Below are 16109 nucleotides of genomic sequence, written 5' to 3'. Positions count from 1 at the left end.
CATAGTAAGCTGAAGCAGTGGTTACAACTACAGTTGTAGAAAAAAATGTAGAAATGTAGACATGCATGGCATTCATTTTGATGTTACTGGGGGGGTGGGGGTGGGGTGTATCCCTGTTCACTCCTCTCTTTGTCTTTCCATGCAGCATCCATGGTTCCTGTACCAAACACTGCTGGCACATTTCGCAATTTTAAATTTTAAATCTTATTTAGAAAAAATAAGATAATCACCTTGAGAAGTATAGTGTGTTGTTAGGATGGTTGGGAGAGAGGGATTACACTTCATTACCAATACCACCTACTCCCTACCATGCTTGCTGGCATTTAATAATGGAAGATCCTGAGACAGAGAAGGGAATTCATATAGTCTAAGTGGTGAGAAGAATTATGTGCAGGAGGAAAATAAGGTTGAAAGGAGAGGGCAAGACTTTAAGTTGACAGCAGTGCGCCACTGAGATTCCTTTGCACTGATAATTTTGGGTTCTTGCTTGTAACCATTTGATTAAATTCACTTGATGCTAAAAAAAAAAAAAAAAATGCACACGTGAAAGAAACAGTTTTGCATGGTTTCTTCCTCAGGGCTGAACAGCGCTAGTTAAGGTTTTCTCATTATTCATGCCATTCACTTCAGAACCCCAAAAAAGTGATTTTTGTCACGAGTCTTGTTTGAATTATTACAGTTATCGAAATGAGAGTGGAATGAAGGCCTACTTAGCAAGAAAGCACATTTTCTGCTCCCTTGTATTGCCATCCATGTATAGTACCTAATCTACATAAGAGGAGCTAAGAGCAAATATGAAAATGAAAGGATGAGTGGGTACATGTTGCTTTTCTATTCTGATTTGAAATTCATCATGTATGGTGGTGGTGTCTGAAATAACCTGCCAATTTGTAACAATTAAGAACCTTTCGTAGTGTTATGGTATGACAATCTTTACACTTTAATCATTGATTTTCTCTACCAGCTTTTTATAGGTGACTGGAGCCCATCTAGTAAAGACAGATGTATGCACATATACAGGCCAATTCAGAGTCCCCAGTACATTAGAGCAGTGAAAGAAACCAATGCAATGACAAGGAAAACTCCACACAGAAAGAGCTGGCACCAGTTTTGCTCTTCTTTTCTATCAGGTGACTGAGCCCCTGGCTGCTCTATCAGTGCAGCAAGCGACATGTAATAATAACAATATTAATTGAAATAATAATATATATTTAAAACCACTAGTTGCAATTTTTATGTGCAAGTAATTATTTTTATAGATAGTATTTTCTGTTCTTTGCCAGTAAATACAACATATGTGTTGCACTGATCAAACACAGGGGGATTCAACAGGACATATTTAATTCATCATATGGTATTGTCATCACAACTATTGTATCATATCATCATCTTTTCATCAACTGACTGTAGCTAACAGTTTCTTAAACCTCCTCGTGTTTGTTAAAAAAAACATTTCAAACAAACAAACAAAACATGTTGCTTCTCTGAAGGTAAAATCCAGGCTTCATGGTGATTAGAGAATTTGATAACTTTTTTGAAGATTACTTTTTTATGCTGATGAAGACAGACTTGATTTCTTAATTTTTGACATCTGTAAACATGCTTACTTTGCATGATAATGGGAGGGTGAGAATGAATATACAGAGTTTATACATTTAAAGGCTGTCATATAACAGGCTGTAGTGCATTAAAATTGTAATTTTTTCTAATCATTGCACATCAATATCTTTATTTCATGCACAAAGTTTCAAATAAAATTCCAAAATAAAATAAAAGTCCAAGGTCACTCTAGTGTCCTCTGCATATCTATTCCATTGCTCCTTAGCTAGGCAGACTCCCACTGCTCCTGTGTGTTTGTCCATTAATCTCTCAGTATGCTGACAGTTAACTGTCCGCCTGAGATCCTAATGCATCATCTCTGTGTGGGTCTGAGACTGACACAGCCTGTTAGGATACCTGTTAATTGCTACATTAGAAGTTATAGAAGTTATAGAAGTTAAGCCAAACAAATAACCTGAAACAAGCTGAGAGACACTTCCAAAACCTTCAGAAATGAACAAGATATGTCAGTTTGTGTTTTTTTCTCTTTTTCTGTTTTAATCATACACACAATCTTTTCTGTAATGCTTTGTGAGGCAATTTTGGGGTAGAAGGGTGTTACAGTAGCCCAAGCTCAGAGAACATTTTACTTGACTGCAGGCCAATAGAATAAATAGCAACACCAAACAGGGGCACTGTCTGTGAGTACATTGTGTGAAGTGCACAGTAACGTCTAGCACCTCACCAGCATAATGCTTTAAATGTTATTTACCTATGACATATTTGCTGATTACCTCAATGAGCCTCTTCTGGTAGTGCGAATGCCAACACAAGCTGATAAATGTTTCTGCACTAGTGTGGGCATCCTGGTGTATGTGTGTACCTGTGTGTGTGTGTGTGTGTGTGTGTGTGTGTGTGTGTGTGTGTGTGTGTGTGTGTGTGTGTGTGTGTGAGTCAGCGGGAAGTGGAGGTTATTTCGATGGAGCGGTGTTCATTTTTTCCCATAACACCCTTCAGCAGCTCCAGCCCATATTGACTTCCCAGACTCATCTATTCTCATTTATGAAATGATGTCAAAACTCCATGGCAACCACTCTACCAGTAGCCCTGGGCTTGCTAACCAGAAAGAGCCAGGAAACAGGAGTACCATATGCACACACACACACAACCATTAAACTGTAACACTGATGGTCTACGACTACTGTGTCAAGGTCAGTTTTCTTTGCATGAGGGATTAGAGTTGAAATGCTAAGGAAAAGGAGAACAGTATATGACAGACATCACATAACGACAGTTCTATGCTACGTACAGTATTCATCTTTCCATACAGACATGCCACAGCTGATTTCTGTCTGAGTTATATAATGTGTGACACTGCACAGCCACTCGCCTGCACCTTTCAGGGAGAGTGATTTATACTGAAAATTGTTTTAGCATTATCAGATCGCTAAACCAAAATTGGCATTCTTTAGCTTTTAGTTGGAGACATTATTCGACTATGCCAACCAAGATATAGCAGGTTTTCTAAGAAATCTTACCACATGTACCACCATACTAAATTGTAAAGATAAATTCACTATTTTTGGAACATCAGTTAACAAATGCAGTACATTCAGAGTTTCCAATTAGTGTGTCTTGAGTCCAGTATCTTCAAAATCTGATCTGCATTATCATGTTTGTATTCACTTATGAATTACAAGCTTTATTTCAACACCTTCTCCTCTTACATTTATTTTGAGGCTGCTATTCTACATGTGTGTCAAAGGAGTCAACACATAACACAATTAACAAGTTACAGCTGGAAAACATCTGAGCACATTGCTCCCTGATAGCACAACTATTTATTTTCTCTCCATATCTTTCAGCCTTTGAAGGCTTGTAAATATTCCCCATTACATTCCTGTTATAATTAATGAAACATCGTAATTAAGGGGTATAAACACCAAGACATGGTTTGATATGGAAACAAGGAAATCATATTTGCATTTATGTGCAATTATTTTTTTCCGTTGCTCTATGGTTTCTTCTTCATATCACAGCCCAGTGTTTTTTTTTGTGTGTGTGTGTGTGTGTGTGTGTGTTTTTCATCTCCAAGAAAATTTGAAAAAATATGATTTGGAGAAAAAAAAATTAATATGTTAAAAACCTTATTACAGTAATCAGCAAGGCGGAGTTGGGGACAATTTCCCCAACGAATGATTTGCATAATTCAATTTCTAGTACACTATCAAAACCCAGTATGCGTTTAAAGCCTTAGCAAAAATAGTAATATTTTCAAGTTGCTGAAATAAAATTATATATTCCCCCCTTCTATCCTTTCAGTGTTTGCTGGGAAAGCATTTTTACTGTGCTGCAACTGATAATTTCGAGTTAAATTGACTCATTTCAACTAATCTCATTATCTTATTATAAATCTTTTTTTTTCCCCCTCAGTCCTGCCATAGTTATTAATTGTCCCTCTTAAAAAAAATTGCTGTCATTAAGTAGTAATCCAGCCTCTGTCTCCAAGCCCAGTGTCACAACAAGGACGAGTCATGCTTAATATCCCACCACAGCAAGATGGTCAAGATTACAGCATGCGGTATCTTTCTAATTTTCTTTCTTAGTTTTCTTTTTTTTGTTTGTTTGTTTATTTGTTTTCTTATTCTATCAGGCCACACATAAAGGAAGCTGAACCTGATATTGTCTATTGTCATTTGGGATCATTTTTGACATCTAATCATTTTCTTTAAAGATCCCCTTCATGCATGTTTTAAAACATATACAAAACTTTTTGAATGATAATTGTGTCTGATATGATTTTTCCACAAAAAAATTCAAAAATCTCTTAAAATTGTATTTACTACCTTGGTGAATACTATATTTATGAATATGCAAATATTATAAGTTAAACTGCTGGACAACTATGCCTCCTACTTCATTGAAAAGTCATTTGCATTGGCTTACAAACTAGTTTTGGCGTCACAATTCATGCTTATAGGTACATTCAGATTTAAACACAGATTTAAGGTGAGCACAGAGAAACGTCAGCAGATGAATATTAAACAGCCTTCTAAGTGTCAAACTTGGCACATCCATCATTCTGCACAGTGAAGATCAAACATCCAACTGAAGGAACAATAAGCAAAACACATTTTGGAGTGGAGGGTGATTTTAAAGAACCATTTGGTGACCTTCAGTGATTTTTTTTTTTTTATTATTATTTTTTATCAAGAGTTTTATTGTTCATTTTCACCATTATACAAAACACACATTTGACAAGCAAATTCAAAAGACAACACTGCAAACAAAACAACAAAACATAAATAAAGATAACATGGGGGTTCCTTCCATATACATTCTTTATACAAGCCTTCTCAAGTGGAAGCAAGTACCTGAGATATAAAAAGTGGTCAGGGAATAAGCAAGGTTATTACTACAGGCCACACAAAGCAAAGAGAAGAAAGATAAATGAGAGGAGAAGGGAAAGAAGGGTTGTGTTATTTAACAAGTCTTAATTGCTCGGGCAAATGTAATCAGTTACTATTTACTACATGATCAAACAAGGAACTAGCAAACAGTGTCCCAGTGGTCCTCCAGGCCCTTATCAAAGTCTTTTAACAGGCAGGCAGCCTGTTCACTGTTCAGCAAGTCCAGGTATTCCTCCAACCACAAATCCCTAGAGAAGCAGGCTGGTTTACACTCCTTCCAGTTTAAAAGAATTAGTCTTTAAGTAGATAAACAACCCAATGTCCAGAGAAACAACAATGCCTCCAACACTATTGTCTGGTTTTTGGCCCAGCAGGCATGCTACAGGACATACTGGGAAATTAACATAAAAAAAACTCTGACATTCGGGATCACTTCTAACCAGAGTGTTTTAACAGCTGAACAGTCCCAAAGCAGGTGGAGTAATGAACCTCGATTGCCACAATTGTGCCAGCATAAATCATGGTGTGTCTCAGAATCTTGTATTTAATAATCCTAAATCTCACACATTTAGAAGAACTCAGAGCTGACCTCCAAATTGTACTCCAGAAGCAGTCAAGGATATATTAAGGTCATGCTCCCAAGCCAGCTGGACAAAAGAATATGCATTAGCGACAGCCCTAAACATTAAGCTATAAATATTTGAGACCACACCTCTTGACAAGTTTGCCTTCTTAAAAAGCTGATCCTTCTCTGAGCATGAGGCAGGCAGAGCTCCCTCATTACATTTCATATTTATAACAGATGATAGTTGTGCATATGGGGTCACAATGAAGAGTAGGGGGCTGACCAGACAACCATGCCTAATGCCTCATTGTGGAAGGGTTTTGAGACTAATCCATTAGTTTTAACAATACTATAAAGAGCTTTTACCCAGCTAATGAACTTGGGACCAAAACCTAATTTTTTAAACATGTAAAATAAATATGTCAAAGAAGAGTGCGTGGGCGGGTCACCTTAACTCCTCTGCAGAAAAATCTTGATATACTGAGAAGCGCTGATCATCCCAGGCTAGCTGTTTTTAGTGGCTGCTCTGATGATGTCTTGTTTGTCTCTCCACTGCAGTAGGTGTAGGATGATGGGACGGGGAGGTTGGTCAGGATTTGGCATTGGTTGTAGTATGCAATGTGCACAATCTATCTCTGAGGCTGGCTGGTTGCTTGATCGGTGTAGTATGTAGCACAGGATGTTACAGTATAGATATCACCCCCCTCATTACCTTCTTTCAGCCCCACAAGGCTTAAGTTGTTATGACGGCTTCTGTTCTCCATGTTATCCATTTTATGCTGTAGAGTCTGGATCTTAGGATAGCTCAGTGGTGGAACTCTCTACCTTGTCCTCCAGCTCCCCCAATTCAGCATTCTGCATTACCCAATCTGTTAGAACTTATGCCACATTCACATGGATTCAGGCAGACAGTAAATGGCAAACCAGATATCATTATATTAGTGGACATCAGCAGGACGCTAAAATTAGGTGAGGCTGGTAGAGAATACTGGCAATGGTGATGGTAGACTTCAACAGAATTTACAACCGGATGTTACACAGAAACAAGAAAAGCTGACATATGGCAGGCAAATATGTCACTTCATTAAGTTTTAATATTTTTTCAGGCGAGAAAGTGACCATTTAAATTCCCAATATGTGGTCAGTTTATTGAAATAATGCCTGTTTTGGAAATTTGCTTCAACATTTTTGGAGATATGGGGGAGCTGCTGGCTGGGTCCTGCTTTTCCGTCGCACTGTTTGTTTTTCCCATGCCGTCCAGAAGGGGTTGTCCATCTGCTGTCTGCTGTCTGCCTGAATCCATGTGAATGCAGCATTACCAAATCTAAAGAAAGAAATGAGTTTTGCACCATGTGACAGCAATGATTTGGTCTGAGTTTTTAACTTTTTCCTTGCTTTTCTGAGTTTTCATGGTTAGTGGACAAACATTTTATGGGCAGAGATTTGGAATCTCAGCTCCCCAGTAATCACCAAATATGATAAACAATACCAATACTGTATTAAAACTAAAATCACTTTCCACTCGATCATCACAAACATATGATCCCTTACTACTAAAAATGGATTACTTTCTGGCAAGCAAGTTTGTGGCTGCCAAAAACACTGAATTCTGTCAACACACATGTCAGAAGCTTTGTTGCACTGATGTTTGGAAATTTTTACAAATCTTGATTAACTTCATCGTTCTTTGTTGTGATGGTAATGTTTCTATTGTCTTTATATGCAAATTGGTATGGATCTAACATTCAGTAACATTGTTGTTTTACATTCTTGTGATTACATGGCATGCAAAAGTCAGTGCTACAGTTCCAAAAATCAGTTTTTCTTCAACAGTTTTTTTTTTTCTTTTACTTATTTATTTATTTTTTACCTGTGGACAAGGAAAAGAGATCATGATCACCCTCATCCACATAAATGGAATGGAGTGCGAATCAACCAATAATTATAACAAAAGACGCCAGGTATAGGGCTTAGCACACCTGCAAAGGTTTTCTGTTAACAGCTCAAATCATTTCAGGTTCTGTGGCTATTTTAGGGCAAAATTAATTGAAACCTAGAAACTGTCTTGACATCAGTTTGTATTTTGCTCTGTTCTTTGTCACTGATTGCATTGTTTACCACATTTCTTTGTTCCTAAACATACCATCTGGCATTAAAATTAAACCACAAATCAAACTATCTCAAGTTCCCCTGCTTTTTCCAACTCATTTTCTGTGCAGATGTGTTTATCAGCTGTATGATTTCATTCAGTTTCTGTCTGAAGCTCTGTTGGAGTGATTCAATAAGGAATAGTTGTTGAGGATTACTGAACACTTCAACATTGCAATTGGGGGCATTTGTGTTGTAGGGAAAGTATATAATATTCAACTGAAGTGGATATTCTGGCAAATGGGGAATGTAAGTGTTTACCAGGTACATCCGAATCATCTGTGGCTGGTTTGACTTTTGAATAACAAAAAGCTAATGATGCTGCAGATGGAACCTGAAAACTTGAAACTTTACAAGACTTTAGAAAGATTTAGAATTAGATTAAAAACAACACTATCACCTGTATTTAATTAAAGAAGGAGTTATTGCACGAAGATATAGCCAGTGCTCTTGATCTTGATATTCTCAATAAGTTTTAGGTACTGCCCAAACATGAGATAAAGTCAAAGTTTTCAGTAGGCAAACCCCTGTGGAACATTCTTATTTATGTGAATGCAGAATATGTACTGTATAGAGTTGATATCTGGTATATAAGCTCTGACCTTGTCATCTCCACAGCCTGCACTCAGTCCAGGTCACACTCACACCAGCTCAGTGCAGAGGAGAGTGATGAGATTAATATTATTCTACAAATAATATTATTATTATAATATTATATTATATTATACTATTATATTATTCAGCACAGCTGTAATCCTAAACCTAAAGATGGTAAAGAGCTACTACACCTTCCTATGTTAGAACATCTACAAAATATAAAATGTTGAATTGTTGTTTTCATTAATCTTATATGTTATATATTATACCAAGTGCAAATAATGCACATACAGCATAGCTCAATTCCTGCTCCTATTGCGTATACTGCTTGCACCACTCTGTAGTCTTTAGACTGCAAAATCCTCAATCATTTTTACTGTTTTTTTACTCATTTTTTTTTTCTCTTTTTATCCTTTCATCTCTGTTGCTCAGTCTCTTTTCCTACATTTGCTGTAATATATTGAAAGCTCCAAAGCTGATGACCCAGTGGCAGTGAGGATTAAACTCCTACTGGTGAGTTGTGTGTGCACATTTGTGTACGCATGCAATCTATAAAAGTGTGTGTATGTGTATGTGTGTGCACGGGTAGTGTACGCCATTGGGGGATTAGGCTGTTATTGATCCTAGACGGACACAGTATTTACTGGGATAACTTGCAAAGCCCCGTCATCATAACTGTCTGAGACAGCTGTCCAACTTAATGAAAGCACTTCCCAAATGTCAAGTGGTTAACACCAAGCTGTAAGGCAGCCATATCAAGACACGTGCTCACGTGTGCACACACACACGCACGCACACACACATACACGTACACAGAGCTATTAGAGTAATTGTCAGCCACATTCAGCACATCAAACTCCCTGACAGGTAGTAGCGTTATCCTAAGTAATCAACCCATGGAATTATGCACGTACAAATACACACACACACACACACACACACACACACACACACACACACACACACACACACACACACACACACACACATAATCTTCATACATCCACCTGGATCATATTGTAAAAGCTTTAGAAGATAAATCTGATTGATGATAAATCTAATTCCTAAAATGAAGAATGCATTCAAGTTTTCTGGAAATAAAAAAAAAAAAATTGAAACGCACATTTTGAATTAATCTGGTTAGAATTTTTAAGGCATGGAATATCTCATCACTCCAACATGATTATAGAAGAAAATAAACAGTTAATGAACACTGACTATATTATTTAGTGCTGGTTAGTTGTCATTGTAATTGGCTGTCCATGTAGAAATCCAATGTGTGAGTGATTGTAAATTTAAATCATGGAAATATTTATCTTATTTTCAGTGTACAGAATTCATTCATTAGTTTCAGATGTATTGGACAGGTGGATAAGTTGACCTGCTTCTGGTGGTAGATGAAAAAACAAGGGATTATGAGTGTAATGTGAATGTCTGTGCCATATTACATGGCAATCCAGTCAACAGTTGTTAAGAATTTTGACCTTGGATTTACAAGTCCAATGGACAGACTTTTTAAGAAATTGAGTTATATTTCTAATATGGAAGAAAATAATTGACAGCAGGATATTTGGGAACATGCAGAATGAACATGCAGAATGAACACAACTACTTTCTGTCTGTCTTGTGCTTCACACCACAGTCCTTGTATGAAAGAGTGGAAATCATGATAACTCCCAAACTTCAGAAGAATAATTTTGCAGATTAGAGGATATCTGAATATGACCATCTATAACAATCTTAGCTTCACTTGTGTAAAAAGACTGTCCATATTCCCGATAACATTTTCCTTTTCCTTGATTACCAAGCTGTGTGCTCTCTCAATCTGTGTGCAAATCAACCATTGCCACAGAGACGATGTCTTTGGATTCATTCTTCATTACTGAGCTCAGGGTCAGGATGACCTGTAATACAATCTTACATTGCAGCAGTCAGTTTCCTACAAACTGCAGACGTGATAGCATGTTCTGCCTATAAATGAGACATTTCTCAAGAAAACACAAAGAACACAAAATCATATATTGCCTGTATAACTGTCTGTACAAAGGCTACTTATTCTAAGAGAAAGGTACGCCAAACTTGTTGGTAGTTTGTCTATCACAACCACATACTGAGTTTGTTTTTACATCGCCAGTGCCAATATACCTTTCAGTTTTCTTTTTTGTTCTGGGACAACAGTTTATTTTCATCAGGTGGTGACGGCAGTTTTATATTTGCAAAGACTCAAAGGATACAACAAGAAGACAAAAAACTAAGTGCCAATAAGTTTCCTTTGTCTTTTATCATCCACATATTTAATTACATGTCATACTTTGACCCATGTCCACTCACCCATCTAAAATGGCACCACGGTGGTTCTCTGTTGTTCTCACAATTCATTATTTTACTCTGTTTGAAAGAGAATTGAAAATTAACTTCAGAGCTCCATTTGAAGAACATCAAACACTTACTCTGCAATGTGATTACAAATTATCTACTTACAATTCTCTACCTTGCACTAGCAAATTGATCTTTGTAATATATTACATTCTCCATACTCTAAACATTAGGCGCCTCTGTACTCAGGTGTCATGTTGGATAAGGGGACTTACATTTGGGCAATCAAAGAGCTCCAATCATTTCCTGAGAAACTCATTTGCTGTGATCAGTCTTCCATTGCTGCCTCCTCTTTGCTTCCACATGTGTTTACACAATTTAGTGGAGCACTTTCCATGGCCCATCACAATTAGGAGGGGAAAGGAAAATCCTGCACTGAACCCCCAAGAGATGGTATGTGGAGAAAAAGGGGATGGGAGGCAAATATAAATGATTTCAATGCTTATTATTATTGTTATGATTGTAGTGTTTTCCATATTATAATGCCACTGTCGTTTTTATTTTTTTTTCTTTCTTTTTGCTTTGAAAGCGCCCATTTTTTGTTAATTGCCTTGGCATCGCTCAGGCAGAGCCTTGCCAATAAAGCACCTTGAAATTGAAAAGTGAATTGGAACTGAATGGAGGGAGGAGATTCTCTCTCTCTGTCTCTCTTTTTTTTTCCTGCAGCTGGTAAGGCAGGATTAGGCTTGGCACAGAAAGAGACAAAAGGGAGCGTGCGTGCGTGCATGTGTGTGTGTGTGTGTGTGCGTGCGTGTGTGTGTGTGTGTATGTGTTTGGATGTGTGTATGTGTCTATATGTGTAGGTGTGTGTTTGTGTGCCAGCACTGTCCTGGAGTCAGGGCACCAAGGTTTTTAGGGGACTCAATTAGTTCAGCCCAAACACAAATCCGGAATCTTCCACATTCCTGGTCTATCTGGGATGTGGCAGAAAAAAAACACTAAAGCTCTGCCCACAACTCGCAAAACCTCAAAGTCCCTCTCCTGTCCCGCTTATCCCTGAGAATCCCTGCACACAGGGGGACTAGAGGGGAGCCGATCACAGCTGGAATCCCACGATCAGCCAGTGCTCTGGATTTTCTGATGTCACTCTGGTTTGTTCCGGGTGAGAGGCGATTTGGCCCAATGTCTGCTGGTGCCAGGTTTATTTGAATTGAATTGTGTTTGCAGAAATTAAGCCAGTATTTTTGGCTACCAGTAGCTGTGCTTACAGCTGTACTTCTGCCCAACTACAGTATCCACTGTTGAAGGCAGTTCCCATAATCTCTACAGCTAGTATACAGACAAGGATGAGGGGTAGAGGTGGTGAGGAGGAAAGCAATCTGTCTGACTGAGGGAGGACAGGAAGTGTGATCCAGACCTACACTGATTGGCTCGCTGATACAATTAGACCATACAGTGTCTATATTAGTTGTGTTGCCCCTGAAAGAGTAAGTTAGGTGCTGTGTCAAATTGGGTCGAAACAATCTAGAATGGCTTAATGGCACCTCCAGTTAACGAATGTATAAATAGGACTGATTTCATTTTTGTATGCTGCAGTATTGCCTTCTTTCCAGAGTGTTTACTCATTCAACAAATCAGAAAATAATGATACCACACAGCCCTACCACATCCATACACATGGTGTTTTCTCATCAGAATCAACACACAAACAAACCTCATTACAGATGATATGATGTAAGCTAATGTAAACATTTTAAGTTCACAAGCTGAGCCAAAGTCATCAAACTTTAGCTAATAGCTGACACTATTATTTATATTCTGTTTAGTGTTTCTCCAATTATGTTTAAAAGTAGATGTTTAAGATTGAAGGTAGAGGAAAGAGGTAAAAAGAAACAGAACAGATAATTTACAAGGTAAGAAATGTTCTGTAAATGCCATTTAATAAAAGCTTGGAATGGTTAAATATATACTGTATATGTGTATCTACTGTAGGTATGCAATATCTTTTTAAAGATGTGTCTAGTTTGAAATGCCTTTTCTAATGATACAGTTACACTGTTGATTAGTATTGGCATGTAGATGACACTCTTGACATACAGTATGTTGATTTTAAAACAAGGAGTTTGACCCTAATGTACCCAAAACAATAACACTCTTCTATATGTAAGATAACACACTGTTCATTTCTTTGTTTGTTCATATTTTGTCAAACAAAATGAATATACATTTCTTAATGCATTGCCCATACATCATATAAAATATGAATACTTCCTTATTTGATGTAATAACAATGTTTTATGATCATTTCCATATCACCATGTCATTCCATGTCACCCTAATTAAATGTGCATGCTGAGTTTGTGGCAAACAGAAGGGTTACCACTTCAACACGTTTCTAAATTTTGGTTTTTAATAAGGTGAGAAGAGAAGAAGAAAAAAAAGGTTAATTTTGCCATTATTATCATCATTTTCACTCATACAGCAGTGGTGTTTGAATAAACTGAAAAAATTAAATGGAACCAGCTTTAATACATTTTAAGACAATTTTGCTTTGTTCAAAACACTGTAAAAATAATGTACAACTAATATTTGAGCAGGCTATGGCTTACTTTATACTTTTGTGTTAACTATCAAGTGTAATGGACTCCTTTGGCTTGCAAAGGCTGTATATTGTGTGCAAGGTTATTGTTGTTACAAGCAGTCTTAAATATGGATTCAAGGGATGATGACGCTCTGTAGTTTCACTTGCCAAGCTCCACTTTCACACTATGCTTAGAGGTCGGAAAGCATTTGATCTGTACTCTGATTAGTGCAGTTCTCCCAACACTTGCCAGTATACTCTAGAAGTCAGTTGGCTCCATCTGCGGTGGCTATTGAGGGAAGAGCCAGACAGGCAATACAGCACAGAACAGCAGCAGGCCAGACCAGAACTCACAGCATGAAGCAATTTGGCAAGACGTTTCCTCTGCTGAAACACCAACAGATCTCAGGGTTCCCCCACTTTCAAAACTCTAACTTGACAGCTTAGCAGTACAGTGGTTGGTTACAAATAATTATTCTCAAGTGCAGTTTGCTATTTAATGGCAGAATAGACAAATAGTCCTCAAGTGGTTTTCATGAGTCATTTAAGGGATCAGTTCACCCTCACAAAAACACACATTTTCTTACTTACCCCTTGTGGTATCTAGCTAGCGGATAGCTGCTCAAAACATGAAAAACTGCATTTGAAAAACTCAGCAGCTATCTGTCTTTCCAGAAACAATGCTTACTCAGACTTTACTGTCAACCGTTTTCATTTGAACTATCCTGTTTGACATATATCAATCATGTCTCCTCAGAATTATACAACCAATATACATTGCCAAATATGCTTAAGATAAAAAATAATTGCTTCTTCTATTATTATGTCCATTGGCCTTGCTTTGTTTGAATACAGTTGGTTTAAGCTTACTGAATTAAAAAAAAAAAGTAGAAAAAGTCAGTGAAAATCAGAATATACCACCGCACACTGTAATGACTTTACTGTGACTTTATTGAGAGTGAACAACGCATTTCGCGTGTAGCTTCTTCAGGTTCGCTCAATACAACTGCTGAGTACTCACAGGTGTGATAAATACATTTGAGTCACATGACTAATTATCACAGTCTTCATTTTCTCAAAGTGAACGTTTTACAAAGGGCACGACAATGAAAATATACATCTTACAAAAAACATGACGTGATTAATATTGCACAAAGTTACAAGAATTACACCATTTTATATAATTAAACTTCATTACATCCCGTAAATAACTGACTGGATAGGATGGGTAAAATTCTCATTTTTCGTGCCCTTTGTAAAACGTTCACTTTGAGAAACTGAAGACTGTGATAATTAGTCATGTGACTCAAATATATTTATCACACCTGTGAGTACTCAGCAGTTGTATTGAGCGAACCTGAAGAAGCTACAGGCGAAACGTGTTGTTCGCTCTCAATAAAGTCACAGTAAAGTCATTACAGTGTGCGGTGGTATATTCTGATTTTCACCTTATATGTTCCTGCGACCGACCAGCACCTGTCTGAAAATACTGGCTGTGCATGGGGAGTTCTGTTGTTGTTAGATTATATTATTAGAGAATGTGTCAAATATGAAGATTCCTAAACATGCAAAAGTCAACACACTTTACTAAAACCATGCAGCAAACATGATATACCTTCCAGAAACACAATGTCAGCTGCAGACCAAAAAGTTTTGTTGTGTGAATGTTCACTGAGTGAGTTTTGCTAAGTAGAATACAGAGAAAGGGGGGGGGCTGGTGTATGTGCATCAGTTCGTCTGTGTTTGGGGGCTCAAGAGTTGAGTATAGAGAGATAGAAAGAGCTAGTCCTGGCTCCGGGTCTTACCTTAATCCTTTCCACACATTTTTCAAAGCGCTTCTCCAAGACACCCAAAGAAGCAGAGGGGCATCCTTTTGTCAAAGGCAGATTAACCTTATATAAACAGGTTTCAGAAAGGAGGAGAAAGGGCTGAACCAGAGGGGGAAAAAGTAATGTTTTCAAATAACTTTGAAAATGGACTAGAGCAAAATGAAAGAAGACTGAAATGAAGGAAAAATGAAATGATAGATAGAGTTACAAAGCTGGATGGAAAGGCAAGATTGAAAGACGGGACAGTTTTGATTGGGGGTTAGAGAGGGAGAGAGAGAGAGCTTTGGTTTGGTTGGGATTGCAGCCAGCAGAGCAGCTCAGAGGAGTAAGCTGCTTCCAGATGAGTGAAAGGAGTCACACACATGCACACACACACATACAGGCACAGGCAAAGAAAAGGAGCGTGTGAGAGGACACAATAGCCGCCATGTTTTAGTCACACAAATCAAAGGTCCAGCAGATCACCACCACTGAACTCTGCAGCTAAGCTGTATGTTAAGCTGTATTTTTTGGAATGCCCTGCTGAGTGCACTGCTGCCAACTGTCTGCAGTGTTGAGTGAGTCTTTTATTATCTATGCTATCTTTAAGATGCTGTCCTTTTGTCAAAAACCCTCCCGTATTTCCTATTTCCTATATATTAGGGCAGAGTGGTTAAAATATTATCTGCATTTTGTAAAACACAAAAATGAATTTCAAATGTATGAAAATGGTGAGCTTGATGTATTATCAACAGTGTTGGGAAAGTAATATGAAAAATGTAATCAATTTTAATATAGTAATTACATTAGTTTAATAGTTACTGAACAGCAAAGGTCATCAGTTATATTTACTTCATTATTATAACTTGACTTTTATTACTCAACCCATCTCCATTAATAGTGGTTTTAAAAAAATTCAAATCCTCCAAACCCAAGAAATTACATCTTCTGTATTAAACCCAAAAGGAAACAGAAAATAAGACATTATGGTTTAACAAGCCACCAGCCCACAGTTTGCAGGTACAGTATATACTGGGGCTAAGCTAGCTGAGCTGCAGCTGACTACAGAAGTGCTGTATTCACAGTGAAGCTGCAGGGTTCACACAACCTTCAACATTGAACAAAATCAGGTGATTTGTGAATGT

Source organism: Thunnus albacares, chromosome 6, assembly GCF_914725855.1.
Source record: "Thunnus albacares chromosome 6, fThuAlb1.1, whole genome shotgun sequence".
Lineage (NCBI taxonomy): Eukaryota > Metazoa > Chordata > Actinopteri > Scombriformes > Scombridae > Thunnus > Thunnus albacares.
This window is presented reverse-complemented; position numbering follows the sequence as displayed.